Below are 16,421 nucleotides of genomic sequence, written 5' to 3'. Positions count from 1 at the left end.
GTCTCCCATGGGGAGTCAGAAGAGCCTGGTATATTCAGTTGAGCCAGGTCCAATCCCCTCCTCCCTGCACCAAGGCTGCACAAAGTGTCTCACCATAGGCACTAGGCTCCAAAAAGCCAGCTCATACACTAGGGACAGGTCCTGATCCCACTGCCTGGGGGACCCCTAAACAGTTCAAGCTAAACAACTGTCTCACTTATCCAGAGGACCTAGTTCAGTACCCTGGGGGCTCCTCAGCTATTGGTTCACAGTTCATGTGTTTCCACTAGTTTGGCTAGTTGTCTCTGTACTTTTTCCAGTCATGGTCTCCATATCCCTTTCTGATAGAATCCCTCTTCTCTCTCATGGATTGGACTCCTGGAGCTCGGCCTGGGACTCGGCCATGGATCACTGCATCTGCTTCCATCAGTCACTGGATGAGGGTTCTATTATGACAGTTAGGGTATTCAGCCATCCGATCACCAGAGTATGCCTGCTGAGGCACCCTCTCAACTATTGCCAGTAGTCTATGGTGGAGTCATTCTTGTGGGTTCCTGGGAACCTCCCTAGCACTCTGCTTCTCCCTATTCCCATGGTGTCTTCATTTATCATGGTATCTCTTTCTTAGCTTTTCCACTCTGTTCCCAGCTTGAACCTCCTGTTCCCCTAAGCTGTCATCCCCTATCCCTTGCCCTCCATTACCCTCCCACCCCCAGTTTGCTCATGTAGATCTCATCCATTTCTCTATCTTTGGGTGATCCATGTGTCCTTTCTAGGGTCCTCCTTACTAGCTAGCTTCCCTGGAGCTGTGGGTTGCAGTCTCTTTATCCTTTGCTTTATATCTAGAGTCCACTTGTGAGTGAGTACATACCAAGTTTGTCCTTCTGAGTCTGGGTTACCTCACTCAGGATGATATTTTCTAGTTCCATCCATTTACCTGCAGATTTCATGATGTCATTGTTTTTCTTTGCTGAGTAGTACTCTGTTGTGTATATGTGCCACATTTTTTTTTTATCTGTTCTTCAGTTGAGGGGCATCTAGGTTGTTTCCAGGTTCTGGCTATTACAAGTAATGCTGCTATGAACATAATTGAGCATGTATCCTTGTGGTATGATTATTGAGCATTCCTTGGGTATAGGCCCAAGAGTGGTATAGCTGGGTCTTGAGGAAGATTGATTCCCAATTTTCTGAGAAACCACCATACTGATTTCCAAAGTGGCTGTACAAGTTTGCATTCCCACCAACAGTGGAGGAGTGTTCCCCTTGCTCCACATACCCTCCAACATAAGCTGTCTTCAGTGTTTTTGATCTTAGCCATTCTAACAGGTGTAAGATGGTATCTCAGAGTCATTTTGATTTGCATTTCCCTGATGACTAAGGATGTTGAGCAATTTCTTAAATGATTTTCAAACATTTGAGATTCTTCCTTTGAGAATTCTCTGTTTAGCTCTAGCCCATTTTTTTTTAATTGAACTGGTAGGTATTTTGGTGTCTAGTTTCTTGAGTTCTTTATATATTCTGGAGATCAGCCCTCTGTCAGATGTGGGGTTGGTGAAGATCTTTTCCCATTCTGTAGGCTGTTGTTTTGTCTTATTGACCATGTCCTTTGCCCTACAAAAGCTATTCAGTTTCAAGAGGTCCCATTGATTAATTGTTGCTCTCAGTGTCTGTGCTACTGGTGTTATATTTAGGAAGTGATCTCCAGTGCCAATGTGTTCAAGACTACTTCCTACTTTCTCTTCTATCGGGTTTAGAGTAACTAGATTTATGTTGAGGTCTTTGATCCACTTGGACTTGTTTTGTGCATGGTGACAGATATAGGTCTATTTGCAATCTTCTATGTCTTAACATCCAGTTATACCAGCACCATTTGTTGAAGATGCTTTCTTTATTCCATTGTACAATTTTGGCTTCTTTTCAAAAATTAGGTGTTCATATGTGTGTGGATTAATGTCAAGGTCTTCAATTGAATTCCATTGGTCCACATGTCGGATTTTATGCCAGTATCAAGCTATTTTTATTACTGTAGCTCTATAGTAGAGCTTTAAGTCAGGGATCATGGTGCCTCCAGAGGTTGCTTTATTGTATAGGATTCTTTTAGATATCCTGTTTGTTTGTTTTTTCCATATGAAGGAGAGTATTGTTCTTTCCAGGTCTGTGTTGGGATTTTGATGGGGATTGCATTGAATCTGTAGATTGCTTTTGGTAAGATTACCATTTTTATTATGCTAATCTTACCTATCCATGAGCATGGGAGATCTTTCCATTTTCTGATATCTTCTTCAATCTCTTTCTTCAGAGACTTAAAGTTCTTGTAATACAGGTCCTTTACTTACTTAGTTAGAGTTAACCCAAGGTATTTTATATTATTTGTGGCTATTGTAAAGGGTGATGTTTCTCTGATTTCTTTCTCAGCCCGTTTATCATTTGTATATAGGAAGGCTACTGATTTTTTTTGAGTTAATCTTGTATTCTGCCACATTACTGAAGGAGTTTATCAGCTGTAGGAGTTCCCTGGTAGGATTTTTGGGGTCACTTATGTACACTATCATATCACCTGCAAATAGTGAAAGTTTGACTTCTTCCTTTCCAATTTGTATCCCTTTGATCTCCTTTTGTTGTCTTATTGCTCTAGCTAGAACTTCAAGTACTATATTGAATAAATATGGTGAGAGCGGACAGCCTTGTCTTGTTCCTTATTTTAGTGGAATCGCTTTGAGTTTCTCTCCATTTAATTTGATGTTGGCTTTTGGCTTGCTGTAAATTGCCTTTATTATGTTTAGGTATGTTCCTTGTATTCCTGATCTCTCTAGGACCTTTATCATGAAGGGATGTTGAATTTTTTCAAATGCCTTTTCAGCATCTAATGAGATGATCATTTGTTTTTTTTTCTTTCAGTTTGTTTATATGGTGTATTACATTGACAGACTTTCATATGTTGAACCACCCTTGCATCCGTGGGATTAAGCCTACTTGATCATGGTGGATAATTTTTTGATTTGTTCTTGGATTCAGTTTGCCAATATTTTATTGAGTATTTTTGCATCAATGTTCATGAGGGAGATTGGTCTGTAATTCTCTTTCTTTGTTGCATCTTTGTGTGGTTTGGGTATCAGGGTAACTGTAGCCTCATAAAAAGAGTTTGGTAATGTTTCTTCTGTTTCTATTGTGTGGAACAATTTGAAGAGTATTGGAATAAGCTCTTCTTTGAAAACCTGGTAGAATTCTGCGCTGAAACGATCTGATCCTGGGCTTTTTTGGTTGGGAGACTTTTAATGACTATTTCTATTTCCTTAGGGGTTATTGATCTATTTAAATTGTTTATCTGGACTTGATTTAACTTTGGTATGTGGTACCTATCCAGAAAACTGTCCATTTCTTTCAGATTTTCCAATTTTGTGGAGTACAGGTTTTTGAAGTATGACCTGATAATTCTCTGGATTTCCTCGTTATCTGTCGTTATGTCTCACTTTTCATTTCTGATTTTGTTGATTTGGATGCTTTCTCTCTGCCTTTTGGTTAATTTGGAAAAGGGTTTGTCTCTCTTGTTGATTTTTCTTCAAAGAACCAACTCTTTGTTTTATTGATTCTTTGTATTGTTCTCTTTGTTTTTATTTCATTGATTTCAGCCCTCAATTTGATTATTTCCTGGCATTGATTCCTCCTGGGTGAGTTTGCTTCTTTTTGTTCTAGAGCTTTCAGGTGTGCTGTTAAGTCACTAGTGTGAGACTTCTTTATGTGGGTATTTAGTGCTATGAATTTTCTTCTTAGCACTGCTTTCATAGTGTCTGATAAGTTTGGGTATGTTGTACTTTCATTTTCATTGAATTCTAGGAAATCTTTAATTTCTTTCTTTATTTCTTCCTTGACCCATTGGTGATTCATTTGGTCATTGTTCAGTTCCATGAGATTGTAGGCTTTCTGTAAATTTTGTTGTTGTTGAAATCTAGCTAAGCCATGGTGGTCCAATAAAATACAGGAGGTTATTCCAATTTCATTGTATCTGTTGAGATTTACTTTGTGACTGAGCATGTGATTGATTTTAGATAAGGTTCCATTGGTGTGCTGAGAAGGAGGTATATTCTTTTGTGTTAGGGTGGAATGTTCTGTAGGTGGAATATCTATTAAGTCCATTTGAGTCATAACTTCTGTTTGGTCCCTTATTTCTTTGTTAAGTTTCACTCTGGGAGATCTATCCAGTGGGGAGAGTGGTGTGTTGAAATCTCCCACTATAGTGTGTGGGGTTTGATGTACGATTTAAGCTTTAGTAATGTTTCTTTTACAAATGTGGGTGTCCTTGTATTTGGGGCATAAATGTTCAGAATTGAGACTTCATCTTGGTGGATTTTCCCTGTGATAAGTATGTAATGTCCTTCCCAATCTCTTTTTATTTATTTTAGTTTGAAGTCACCAGCTTGCTTCTTAAGTCCATTTGATTGGAAAGTCTTTTTCCCAGCCTTTTATTCTGAGGTAGTATTTGTCTTCAAAGTTGAGGTGTGTTTCTTGTATGCAGCAGAAGAATGGATCCTGGTTTTTTTTTTAATCCATTCTGTCAGCCTGTGTCTTTTTATAGTCCAATTGAGATCATGGATATTAATGGATATTAATGACCAGTGATTGTTAATTCTTGTTATTTTTTGTTAGTAGTGTTGTGTGTTTCTCTTCTTTGGTATTTGTTGGTGTGGGATTATCTATTGCCTATATTTTCATGGGTGTACCTAACTTCCTTAGGTTGGATTTTTTCCTTCTAGTGCTTCCTGTAGGGCTGGATTTGTGGATAGGTATTGTTTAAATCTGGTTTTATCATGAAATATTTTGATTACTCCATCTGTGGTGATTGAGAGTTTTTCTGGATATAATAGTCTGGGTTGGCATCCTTGGTCTCTTAGTGTCTGCATAATGTCTGTCCAGGACCTTCTGGCTTTCATAGGCTCCATTGAGAAGTCAGGTGTTATTCTGATGGGTCTGCCTTTATATGTTTCTTGGCCTTTTTCCTTTGCAGCTCTTAATATTTTTTCTTTATTCTTTATGTTTTGTAGTTTGATTATTATGTGTCAAGGGGCCTTTTTTTTTTAAAAAAGTCCAGTCTATTTGGTGTTCTGTAAGCTTCTTGTACCTTCATAGGCATTTCCTTCTTTAAGTTGGGAAAGTTTTCTTTTATGATTTTGTTGAATATATTTTCTGTGCCTTTGAGTTGGCATTCTCCTCCTTCTTCTATCCCTATTATTCTTAGGTTTGGTCTTTTCATGGTGTCCCAGATTTCCTGGACATTTTGTGTTATGACTTTTTTGACTTTAGTGTTTTCTTTGACTGATGAATCTATTTCCTCTACTGTATCTTCAACGCCAGAGATTCTCCTTCCATCTCTTGCATTCTGTTGGTTATGCTTGCATCTGTAGTTGCTATTCATTTACTCAGATTTTCCATTTCCAGTCTTCCCTCAGTTTCTGTGCTGCAGATGCTGTGAATGTATTGCTCTGATTGATTGATAAGTAAAACGCTGATTGGTCAGTAGCCAGGCAGGAAGTATAGTGTAGGTGGGATAAAGAGAGAGGAGAATTCTGGGAGGTGAAAGGCTGAGGCAGCAAGATGCTGCCAGATGCCATGAGGAGAAGCATGATGTAAGATACCAGTAAGCCACGAGCCACATGGCAAGGTATGGATTTATAGAAATGGGTTAATTTAAGATATAAGAACAGATAGCAAGAAGCCTGCCACAGCCATACAGTTTATAAATAAGTCTCTGAGTGATTACTTGGGGGAATGAAAGTGGGAGAGATTTGTCCCAACTGCCGGCATGCCGGGACACAGGAAAACTTCAGCTACATTTGTGTCTTCTTTATTGCCTGTATTTCAGTTTTCATATCTTGGACTGTTTCATTCACCTGTTCAATTGCTTTTTCTTGACTTTCTTTAAGGGATTTATTGATTTCTTTCAATTTTTTTTGTCTTTTCGATTCTTTAAGGGTGGTTTTCATTTCCTCTTTAAAGGCCTTTATCATCTTGTTAAAGTCAATTTTAAGGTCTATTTCTTCTGCTTCTTCTGCTTTGGGATGTTCAGGTCTTGCTGCTGTAGCACCACTAGGTTCTGATGGTACCATGTTGGTCTTTATATTGTTGACTGTATTTTTGCACTGGTGTCTACCCATCTCTTCCTCCACTTTGTGCAAGTGATGTCTGTGTCTGAGGGAGCCTCTTTTGGTCTGATTGATACTAATGGGAGCTCTTGGCCTAATCTGGGTCCTTGGTCCAATCAGTGCTGATAGATTTGTGTCTCAGGGAGCAGATCTTAGTCCAATGGGCACCAGTGGGCTCTGCCTGAGGGAGCAGCTATTCCCAATTAGTGCAGGGTGGGATCTGTTTTCTTTTCCCAATCAGTGCAGTTTGGGCTTATGTCTCTGGTTTTCACTGGTGTCACAGGGGCTGTTTTCTTGGCAAGAAACAGCTGGGGAAGCTTGGAGGAAGAGGCAGCTGGCTGGTCCCTGGGACTCCAATGGCTTGGGGGAGGAGCACAGAAAGTGCCCTCCGGGGGCCTAGGGACTAGGGACCTGGTCTGCCCAGTCCAGAAATGGGGACTTACCTGTTCCCAATCGGTGCAGGGTAGGCTTGTGTCTCTAGTTTTCACTGGTGTTGCAGGGGGATAGTTTCTGTTTTCTTCTCAGCCTACAAATCCTCTATCCAAGGATTAGAAGTCCCCAGGGATATGTGACAAAGTGACTCTACTTGTAGCCTCAGAAACCAGAACAAAGACGACCTTCTCCCTCATCCTGGTCACTGTAGCCTACCAGGGTCCCCTCTACTTCTCACAGAGTGTAGGGAGAAGACTCAGATGTTTAGGATTCACCCCACAGAGGGCAGGGATGTGTCACCACCCATCTGCTTGCTGAGCAGTGTAAGGTGTCTGCCAGCTGGCTGAGTGTGTACCTTGGGTCCCACATTTTCAAGTCCCCAAGTCTTCATTTATATTTACAAAACAGAATGAGCTCTCTAATCCTAGTCCATGGTGGTTTCAGTAGAAAACCAGTATCTGGTTCTCGAACCATCTGTGGAAGCCGGCACAGCAAGTGGGCAGTGGGAAATGACTCTAAACATAGGGGGTCAGGAGTGTGCTGTCTTCTGCCTACACTGGAGAACTCCAGTTGATTCTTCAGAGCTGGGGATTGGGGATCCCAGGCTGTGGGGTGAAGCACACAGTCTCCTGGATTCTAGGCTGCATGTTGGCCTGGTGTGGGCATCCAGTGGTGGCTGTTGACTGGCACCTCTTCTAACTGGTCAGGATCTCTGCTGTGACAGCCATACTTCAGCATTTAAGTTTCACTCCACAAAAGAGAGTTCTCACCAAAGATTTGAATTGTTTAGAGACAGCATTTGCTACAGTGCCATGTGTATGGGCAGCAGAGCTTGAGAGCTCTGGTATGCCAAGGCTTACCACGGACAGCTCCACAGCTTCCAGTCTTTGCTGAAGACACAGGAGACACCAGCACTGTGCAGCGGCCTCAGTTATTTCTGACAAGTGACTAAGATTGCATAAAACAATAATCAGATTATCACAATGCTGTCTAGTGAGATGGCCCAGGAGGCTTTATCACTTGCTGGACAAGCATGAGAATCTCAGTTTGGATATATGCCATAATCATATAACCCATATGAAAAAGCCTGATGTGGAGGCACATGTATGAAATCTAAGCACTCCTAAGGAAAGATGGGAGCCTGGGGCAGGAGATTCTTTCTTGAAGGTCATGGTCTATTAGCCTGAATTGTGCATCCCAATTTCAACACTAGAGGGACTCTGCTTCAAATAAAACTGAAGGTGAGGTGTGACACCTCAGGCTTTCCTCTGACCTCGTCACATGCTCCATAACACACGTGCCCTCATGTAGAAACGTACACAGCAGACAGACAGACAGACAGACACACACATCATCATCATCATCACCATCACCATCACCATCACCATCACCATCACCATCACCATCACCATCACCATCACCATCACCAGTGTTGGGAGTCTACAGTGCCCCCATCTCTCTTCAATACTTTTCATTAGTGGTGAGTCTGGTTCCCTAGGGCACTAGAGATGAGAAGAGCATATTACGTCCTTGGCTGAGGCAGTGCAGGGATATAGTAATGAGGAGAGTCTACACAGGTACAAGGGCAAAAATCACTGGCAGAGCCATTGCCTACATGTCAGGCAACCCCCACTCAGCGCTGTCCTCTGCTCAGCACACCAGTGTCCATGTCTGCTCCTGAGACTATAGACTCTCTGGTTCTCACTTCACCACAGTTCTGAGGACTCAATCAGTTCTTCAGGGTTTATATTCTTCTAATACATCAAGGGATTCAGCAAATGGAGACCAAGAGGGAGGAAGAAGAGAGACAATGGAGGCTGCTCCATCCCTGCTCCAGAAGGCTGACACAATAGGCCCTGCATCACAAATGTGAACTCTGATACGGCTTGGTCATTATGCGGTTTATTGTGTTTGGGCATGATTTATCCAATATTTTCGATCTATAGAATTGAAGTAGTTATATAGAATTAATAGCTATAAACAACTTAGGAGTCTGAATCATCCCCATAATGTCTTTGACACCAAGGTCATCCTCAGGTCCTGTTTCTAGAGAATCTGATTTAGGGGTTCTCAAGTGAGGATCAAGGACATTTGCATCTGGCCTACCTTTCCCTACCTGCCACGTGTTCTTAGATTTGCCATAGTAAACATCTATTTCCTTCTGTGGAGCAGGCCTTGAATCACACAGAGAGGGAGTGGTTACCCCAATAAATTGCCTTGCAGGTCACTATTGCAGTTCACAGAGCCCACAGCTGGGTAAGACTGTTGATGACTTTGCAAAGCATTTTCCAGCTGGACCAAAGCTAGCCAACAGAGAGGAAGCTTCCTGGTCAGTACCACTTGGTCCCCCATGTGCTGTGACTAGTTTGTGTGGTGTCTTCAGCAATAGGGTTTTGTCACTAAGTTCTGGTGAGTGACTCAGAGCAATGGTAATAGCCTGTATTGTCCTGGGGCCTCTGGGACACCAGAGTTTAATTGGAATTGCCCCACACAGGGGATTATGCTCATCTGAGAAGCTATAGATGACCAAATAAAACATCCAGTTCCAGGCATGGATACCTCCCTTTGAGTTGTTGGTCAGAGGTGTGCTGGAGCTCTGCCAACCATGTTTCTTATTGTCTCCTAGTGTCAAGGAGTGCCGTTGAGAGGTTACTGCCATGGTGATTTCTTGTCCTGTAAGCCCCACCTGCTCCTTGTAGCCCAGGTTTTTAAGATCTTCCCTTTGGTCTTAGATTTCTTTGACATTTGCTAGTGAGTTCACTTTTCATCCATTGTGCTGAGTACTTACCAAATCTGATAGAAGTCCATATCTCCCTTGATGGTAAATTTTCTTGTATTTGTCCTTCCATCATTTTCTGTTTCTGGTCATCGTGGTAATGGGGGGTAGAGTGTGGATTCAGAGTCATGAGTGTTTGAGCCCTTGGGTGAGAGTTCTGTTAAGAGGCTAAGTCATCTTCTCATAGGGCACCAAATTATTCTGTATTATGCTACCCAGAGTGGGAGGCTCTGGAGTTTATTCAATAAACCTCAACTAATGGAGACCTCTTAGCTTCACTGAGGTCCTCCTCAAGGTGCATATGGTGAATTAATAACCAAAATCAAATTTAAGCAAGGGGGCACCTGGATTTGAACCAGGGACCTCTTGATCTGCAGTCAAATGCTCTACCCCTGAGCTATACCCCCACTTATAGGTAAGGTAACCTCTCATTAGCATCTCTTCAACCTTGGCACCACACCCAGGCTTCCTACGTGTTCACGATCAACTGATTCCTCCTAATGATCTTGACCTGGCAATATTTTTCTATTAAAGTCTGCCCTCCACTCTTCTCTCCAACCTTAGTCAGGCCATCTCAATGTCCTTTCTCTCATGTGTGCTAAAGACATCAGCTTTGGTCCTGAAAAGGACACTTGACTGTGGTGTTTTCCTTAAGTTTACACTCAATTTTCCTTAAGTGGCCAAGACAAGAGCTGATGGTTCTGGATTTTCAGTGGTTCAAACCTTTTGCACAAGAGAACTTTATCTGTACTCAAAGGTATCAGGAGGGTGCCCTTTACTTCCCTCCATTATTTATTCACTCAATAAACACCCATGGAGCTTCCTATGTTCTGGTCACTATCAGCCATGCTGAGGACACAAAGTGAGGTCAGCCATTCCCCTTTTCCTCAGAGTCTTAGTCTAAATAGGAGACAAATTCATGGATCCAAGTCTTTCCTCAGAAGTAGCAGGAGCCAAAGCACAGGCTATGGGGAAACAGCATGTAAGGAGTGTCCCTTCTGGGGGTCAGGAGTGACTTCCTGATTCATTGACTATGGAAAGTTGCCAGAGGGAGAATCTGCTCTCATTTTCATAGGACTCCATTATGCTGACTTCCTGCACTGACTGAGCCATACAGAACCTTGGAGGCCAGCATGTGTCACAATGTAAGTGTGACCTGGATGGGTCTCACACTGAGTCCTGTACTAGCTTCTCACAGAGAAGAGAGCAGGGACCAGGCCTGAGTAGAATACAGAGCACAGGGAACACAGTATATTAGTCGGCTCTGTGTTCACCAATACTTCATATTTAGTCTCTTGTATCTAAAAGAGACACTAGGAAGGGGGCACCTGGATTTGAACCAGGGACCTCTTGATCTGCAGTCAAATGCTCTACCCCTGAGCTATGCCCCCTTCTGCTTTACATATATCTGATATACATCTCTGAACCTGTGTGTTCACTCCCTGACGTGTTAGTACTCTGCTATCATCTGCTTTCTCCTGTGAGGCCCAGTCGTGAGCCAACTGCACACCTGTGTGCCTCCTCCTCATGACCAGCACCCTCCTGTCCTAGTTCACAGCTGAGAAGAAGCACTGATGCCTGGAAACCTGCATTCAGCTCATCCTCCACACCCACCTGGAGAAGCCAAGCTCAAGGCTTGGGTGTTTAGCAATTTGTAGTTTCTGGAATTTGTAGTTTCTGGGGAGGGATAATAGTTTCCTCTAAGAGTATTGCTCCTGGTAAATCGCTGATGTTCCTGTAAATGGCCCCATGCCCAGACACATGTGCGTAGCACAAATTGGAGGAGACCAATTGGGGGTATAAATGTTGAAAGGATCTATTAGAAGCTTTAAAGCAGGATTTGAAGGTGAATATGATCAATTAGATTATATGAAATTCTCAAAAATTAATGAAAATGATGTAAAGAAATATGATTTGTCCTCAGCAAGAGGTCTGTACCATCAGGTTGTAGAAAGCAACCAATAATAGTCTTGGGAATATCTGGTAATGTTTTTTGCAGGGGGTTCCATGGGACCCCTTTGGCCACTAATTGAACAAGATATAACCCATTCCTGGCTCTGGAGGTTTTACTTCCTTGTATTTAAATTCCTTTCATAAAGGTATATATTTTAGGAAGCTTCTAAAGTAGCTGGTCTCTCTATAGTTTCTCGGACCAGTGTTAGTGTCCCTCCCCATGTTCCTTCCTTCCCTTATCTCTCATCCTCCTCCCTGTCTACATCTTGTTATTCCAATTTCCCTTTTATCTCTTTAAGACTGTATTCTATTTTCCATTCTTTTAAAGATCCTTTCCTCCCTTTTGGTCTCTTAACTGGTACCTAGCCCTGTGGTTATTTGGGTTGTAATCTACTGATCAAATTATTGAAAGCTTACATCCACATATAAGTGAAGACATGCTATATTTGCCTTTTCAGTTCTTTGAACCTCACTCAGGATAATTGTTTCTATTTCCATCCACTTTCCTGAGATTTTTCAAAACTATATTTTTCTTAAATACTGAATAATATTCCATTGCATTAAAGTACCACATTTTCATTATCCATTTATCAGTTGATAGACATCTAAAGAGGCTGTTCCAAACTTCTGACTAGTATGAACAGAGCAGCAATGAAAATGGATGAGCAAGTATATCTCTTCTCAGATGGAGAATCCTTTGGGAAGATACCTGTAGTGGTTTGAAAGAAAATTGCCCCTAAAGGGAATGCCACTATTAGGAGGTGTAGCCTTGTTGGAGTAGGTGTGGTCTTGTTGGAGGAAGTCTCTCACTGTAGAGTTGGACTTTGAGGTCTCATATGTGTTCAGCCCATACCCAGTGAGACAGACCACTTCCTGTTGCCTGTGAGTCAAGACGTAAGAACTTTCAGCTACCTCTCTAGCACCATGTTTGCCTGCACACCACTGTGTCACAGCATGATGATAATGGACTGAACCTCTGAACTCTAACTGAGCTACTCCAATTAAATGTTTCCCTTTATAAGAGTTTCTGTGGTCATGGTGTCTCTTCGCAACAGTAGAAACCCTAACTAAAACAGAAGTTGGTATCAGGAGTGGGGTATTGCTGTGATAGGCTAGACAATGTTTTTGTTTGGAGTATTATGGACTTTGGGCATTTGTGTTTGGAAAGCAGTGGAATGCTTTAAGCACTGCCAGACTAGTAGGAGAAAGACAGTGATCCTAAGATTTATTTGAACTGTGGGGGCCTGACTCAAGAGGTTTCAGAAGAGAAGAATATTAATATGTGGCCTAGAGACTGGTCTTGTCATATTTTGGTGATGAATGTGGCTGCTTTTTTGCCCTTGTCCAAAGAGTCTGCCTGAGGCTAAAGTGAAGAGTTTTGGATTAATTCTGTTAGCAGAGGAAATCTCAAAACAGCCTAGTATAGACTTTGTTGTGTGGTTATTAATGTTAACTCTGATGAAGATTTATAATGAAAAAGAGTAAGCTGAGCAAATAAAAATAAAAAAGTACAGATTGAGAAAAGGGGCACCAGGAAGTGGAATAGAGCTAAATCCTGTGTTCAAGGAGATAAACATAATTAGAGATGGAATAAAGGGTATGGTGACCTCAGTGCAAGGTCCCACCTAGCTAAGTTTAAAACCTGTGAAAAGGAATTAAAGAAAAGCTTAGAGCTGGGTATGGTGGTGCATGCCTTTAATTCCAGCACTCTCAAGACAGTAGCAGGCAGATCTCTGAGTCTGAGGCCAGCCTGGTCTACAGAGCAAGTTCAAGGACAACCAAACTTAAGCAGTGAAGGAAACCATGGAAAACAGAAAGCTGGTAACTGACTGAGGGGGCCATGTTCTATCCACAGCAAGCAGCAGAACTTGGCAGCTTCCTCCACATGGTTCTGGCTTTAGGAACAGGCTTTGGGAACCAGTTCCCCATGCTGGATTACCTCGCCCAGTCTTTATGCAGGGGGAGGAGCTCAGTCCTACCTCAGCTTGACTTGTCAGGCTTTGTTCAAGCCCATAGGAGCCCTGCACCTTCCTGAATGGAGATGGAGGAGGAGTGCATGGGGAGCAGGGTAGAAGGGAGTGGGGGAGAGGGAACAGGAGGAGACAAAGAAGGGAAAACTGGTCGGTGTCTAAAATAAATGAAAAGAATGTTAATTAGATAAATAAATTTTTTAAAAAGAAGAAAAGCCTTATGGGAACTTCCTCCATGACTAAGCATAGCCACTGAAGCCAGGCATGTGTCAGAGGTGTCCCTGAATCAAGTCTAGAAAGGCCATTGCATGAAGCTGTGAAGTTGAAGCCTAGATTGTCTTGTAGACCCTGTGAAGTTGGAGATGCCAGAGCTGTGGCATTACTTCTGAGGAAAGCTGCTAACAGGGAGTGGAACCAGCCCAAGAAAAAGAAGTGTATTACAGTCAACAAAGCTGAAAGGAGTTGGAGATCTGAAGAGCATTTTGATATCAGACATGGAGATACAGAGTTTGAAGTTAACCCAGTTGGTTTTGGGTCTTGCTTTGGTCCAGTATTTCCTTGGTATTTTCCTTTGCCTATGTTTTGGAACAGTAATGTATATCCTGTGCCATTGTGAAAGTACATGATTTTTTTTATTCTGATTTTATAAGGGATTACAGTTGGGAGAATGCATAAATCTCAGAAGAGACTTTGAACTTTGGACTTTTAAACATTGTTGAAACTGTGATAGACTGTGGAGACTTTGGAAATTGGACTAAATGCATTTTTTGCATTAATATATTGCTACAAGTCTGTGGGGGGGGGCAGAGAGTGGAATGTGGTGGTTTGAAAGAAAATGCCACCAAAAGGAATGGCACTATGAGTAGGTATGGCCTTGTTGGAGAAGGTGTGGTCTGGTTGGAGGAGTGTCTTCACTGTAGCCAGAAAACTCTAGGATCCACTCTGGCCAACTTAGTGTGGACTCTGCCCTCCAACCAAATTCTAATTCTATTGGCAGTCTCAGATCATATAACACAAACTAATCTCCCCTAACAGACAAACCACAGAACCAGGCTGTCTGTGGAGGGTGGACATTTCCAACATGATCTTCTTGCCCTTCCAGAGCCCACTGCTCACTTGCTTCATCCTCAAAGGCTAAAGCCTGGCTCAGCTGCTGTACCAGGAGAGAGGGATCCTGCAGTGTTGCTGCTGATAGGGCAGGCTAGGGCACTGTGAGAGGCTCTTAGAGGCAGCCATTCTGTCTTTAGGGAAGGAGGAGAGGAGTGTCTGGGGGCCCAGGTGGAAGGCACTTGGCCAGCTCAGGAGCTAACTCAGGACAGCAATGTGAAATGGTCTCAGGGTCTGCATTTCCTCCTTTTCTTCTCTTTTCTTTGACTGATGGTGCTGATCAAGGATGGGCCTGGAAAGCTGCAGAGCTGAGGAAGGCATCTCACCAGTCAGGTCTGGCTGCTTCTGGAGAGTAGGTCTGAGAGAGGATCTGTAATTTACCTTTATAGTCAAACTATATTGCCACACAGATGAAATTAATTAACTGGGTACATTGGTACCAGTGGGGGTATAGCTCAGGGGTAGAGCATTTGACTGCAGATCAAGAGGTCCCTGGTTCAAATCCAGGTGCCCCCTTATTTATGCTGGATTCTGGTTACTGACTTACCAGGTTCATCTTAGGGAGGCCACTCACGAAGGTAGAAAGTCTTCATTAGCTGAAGTTTCTAGAAGCAATGTTTCTATCCTCATTTACTTCTGTGGGTTCCATTCTCAGTGACACTATAATCACCCACTGGCCCAAATGCTGGAACCCACAAATTGCATTAGTATTATGCACACAGCTGACCTCTGACCTTTGCTGAGTCCTCTCTACCTTCTTGTTTTCCCCCATCTGTATTCTTTCCTTCAACCTCACTGGGACAGTAAGTTTTAATAGTCAATTTGACACTATGTATAATCACATGGAAATAAAGTCTCAATGAAGAACACAGTGTCAAGATCAGGTTGGCCTGTGTTCCTTGATGTTGGGGATTGTCTTGATGATTAAGTCATGGGATTCATATGAAGACACAGCACTGTTCCCTAGGCAGGGATCCTGGATTGTGTGAGTGTAGAAAGTGTGCTCAGCACTAACAAGCATGCGTGCACCTATTTTTCTCTGCTGTTAATGGTAGATGTGATGTGACTAACAGCTTTAAGTCCCTGCTGCCTTGACTTCCCTGAAATAAGGGACTGTGTCCTGAAATTGAGAGCTAACACCAACCCTTTCCCTCACTTGCCTCTTGCCTGGGCATTTTATCACAACAGCAGAAATGAGGCTAGAACATACCTTCCTCCAGTGTCCCCTCCTAATGAGTATTGGTCTCAGTGTGGTCCAAAGCTGCCCATTGAGTGATGGACTGCATTCTGCATTCCAAGACTCTACTGGCAGGCTGAGATGGGGTGGGGGAGGGTCAGAATCTGAGGCTGTGCTAGCATGCACAAACACTACCTGTGGGCAAAGACTCTAGGAGGTGCAGGACATCAGCAGAGGTTTCTGAACTTTTTAGTCACTAACTCACTACTGTCAGGTGTTGAAGAGATGCCAGCAGAGGAGTGCTGTCTGATTAAGAAGGTGAATTTTTCCTTTTGTAAGTCTGGCAGCATTAGGATGTCACCCAAATGTCCACTGGGTTTTCTTGTTTGATTCGAAAGCACAGGCCCTGCAGTGTGCTCGCTGCTGGAAAGATGGTGAGGGAATGCTTGAGCATGGGTGGAATGGCTGTCATGATGACCCAAGAGGCATAAAAACATATAGTTGAACTTACAGAGCTGGAGGATATTTCAGAGTAAAGTGATGACTGTGTGCGCGATTTGTGACAGGCTGCTTTTGCCACTGATTCTATAAGAAGGGCTTGACTACTCAGGAGAAAATCAGTTCTCAGAGGGAAGAGTATTTAACTATTTCACACCATGCACCCCAATCCCACTCATTTTCTATTCCTTCCATATTCACCTTCCAACCTTGTAGACTCTATCTTCTAGTTTCATACACCCTTGCCTGTGTGGCTTGGATTCCCCTGTTAAGACTGATTTAGTTAAGGTGCTACCTAGTAAATTCTCTGATGATTCTGAGTTTTCAGTGGCCCAAACCTTTTGCCCAAGAGAACTTTATCTGTACTCAAAGATATCAGGAGGGTGCCCTTT

The 16,421-nt window shown here is 42.7% G+C and overlaps 3 non-coding genes across 3 annotated transcripts; 1 reads left to right on the top strand and 2 right to left on the bottom strand.

The window, feature by feature from the left end:
- Positions 1–9,659: 9,659 nt before the first annotated feature.
- On the bottom strand, positions 9,660–9,731 carry Trnac-gca (transfer RNA cysteine (anticodon GCA)). The gene has a single exon. It is a non-coding gene; the product is annotated as a tRNA-Cys (tRNA).
- A 912-nt stretch (positions 9,732–10,643) lies between these two features.
- On the bottom strand, positions 10,644–10,715 carry Trnac-gca (transfer RNA cysteine (anticodon GCA)). Its single transcript has one exon. It is a non-coding gene; the product is annotated as a tRNA-Cys (tRNA).
- A 4,083-nt stretch (positions 10,716–14,798) lies between these two features.
- Trnac-gca (transfer RNA cysteine (anticodon GCA)) lies at positions 14,799–14,870 on the top strand. Its single transcript has one exon. It is a non-coding gene; the product is annotated as a tRNA-Cys (tRNA).
- The last annotated feature ends 1,551 nt before the right edge of the window (positions 14,871–16,421 follow it).

This window comes from Peromyscus californicus, unplaced genomic scaffold (genome assembly GCF_007827085.1).
Source record: "Peromyscus californicus insignis strain IS unplaced genomic scaffold, ASM782708v3 Scaffold_6__1_contigs__length_162567912, whole genome shotgun sequence".
Taxonomy (NCBI): domain Eukaryota; kingdom Metazoa; phylum Chordata; class Mammalia; order Rodentia; family Cricetidae; genus Peromyscus; species Peromyscus californicus.
The sequence above is the reverse complement of the archived record's forward strand: the minus strand, read 5'-3'. Positions and strand labels throughout refer to the sequence as shown.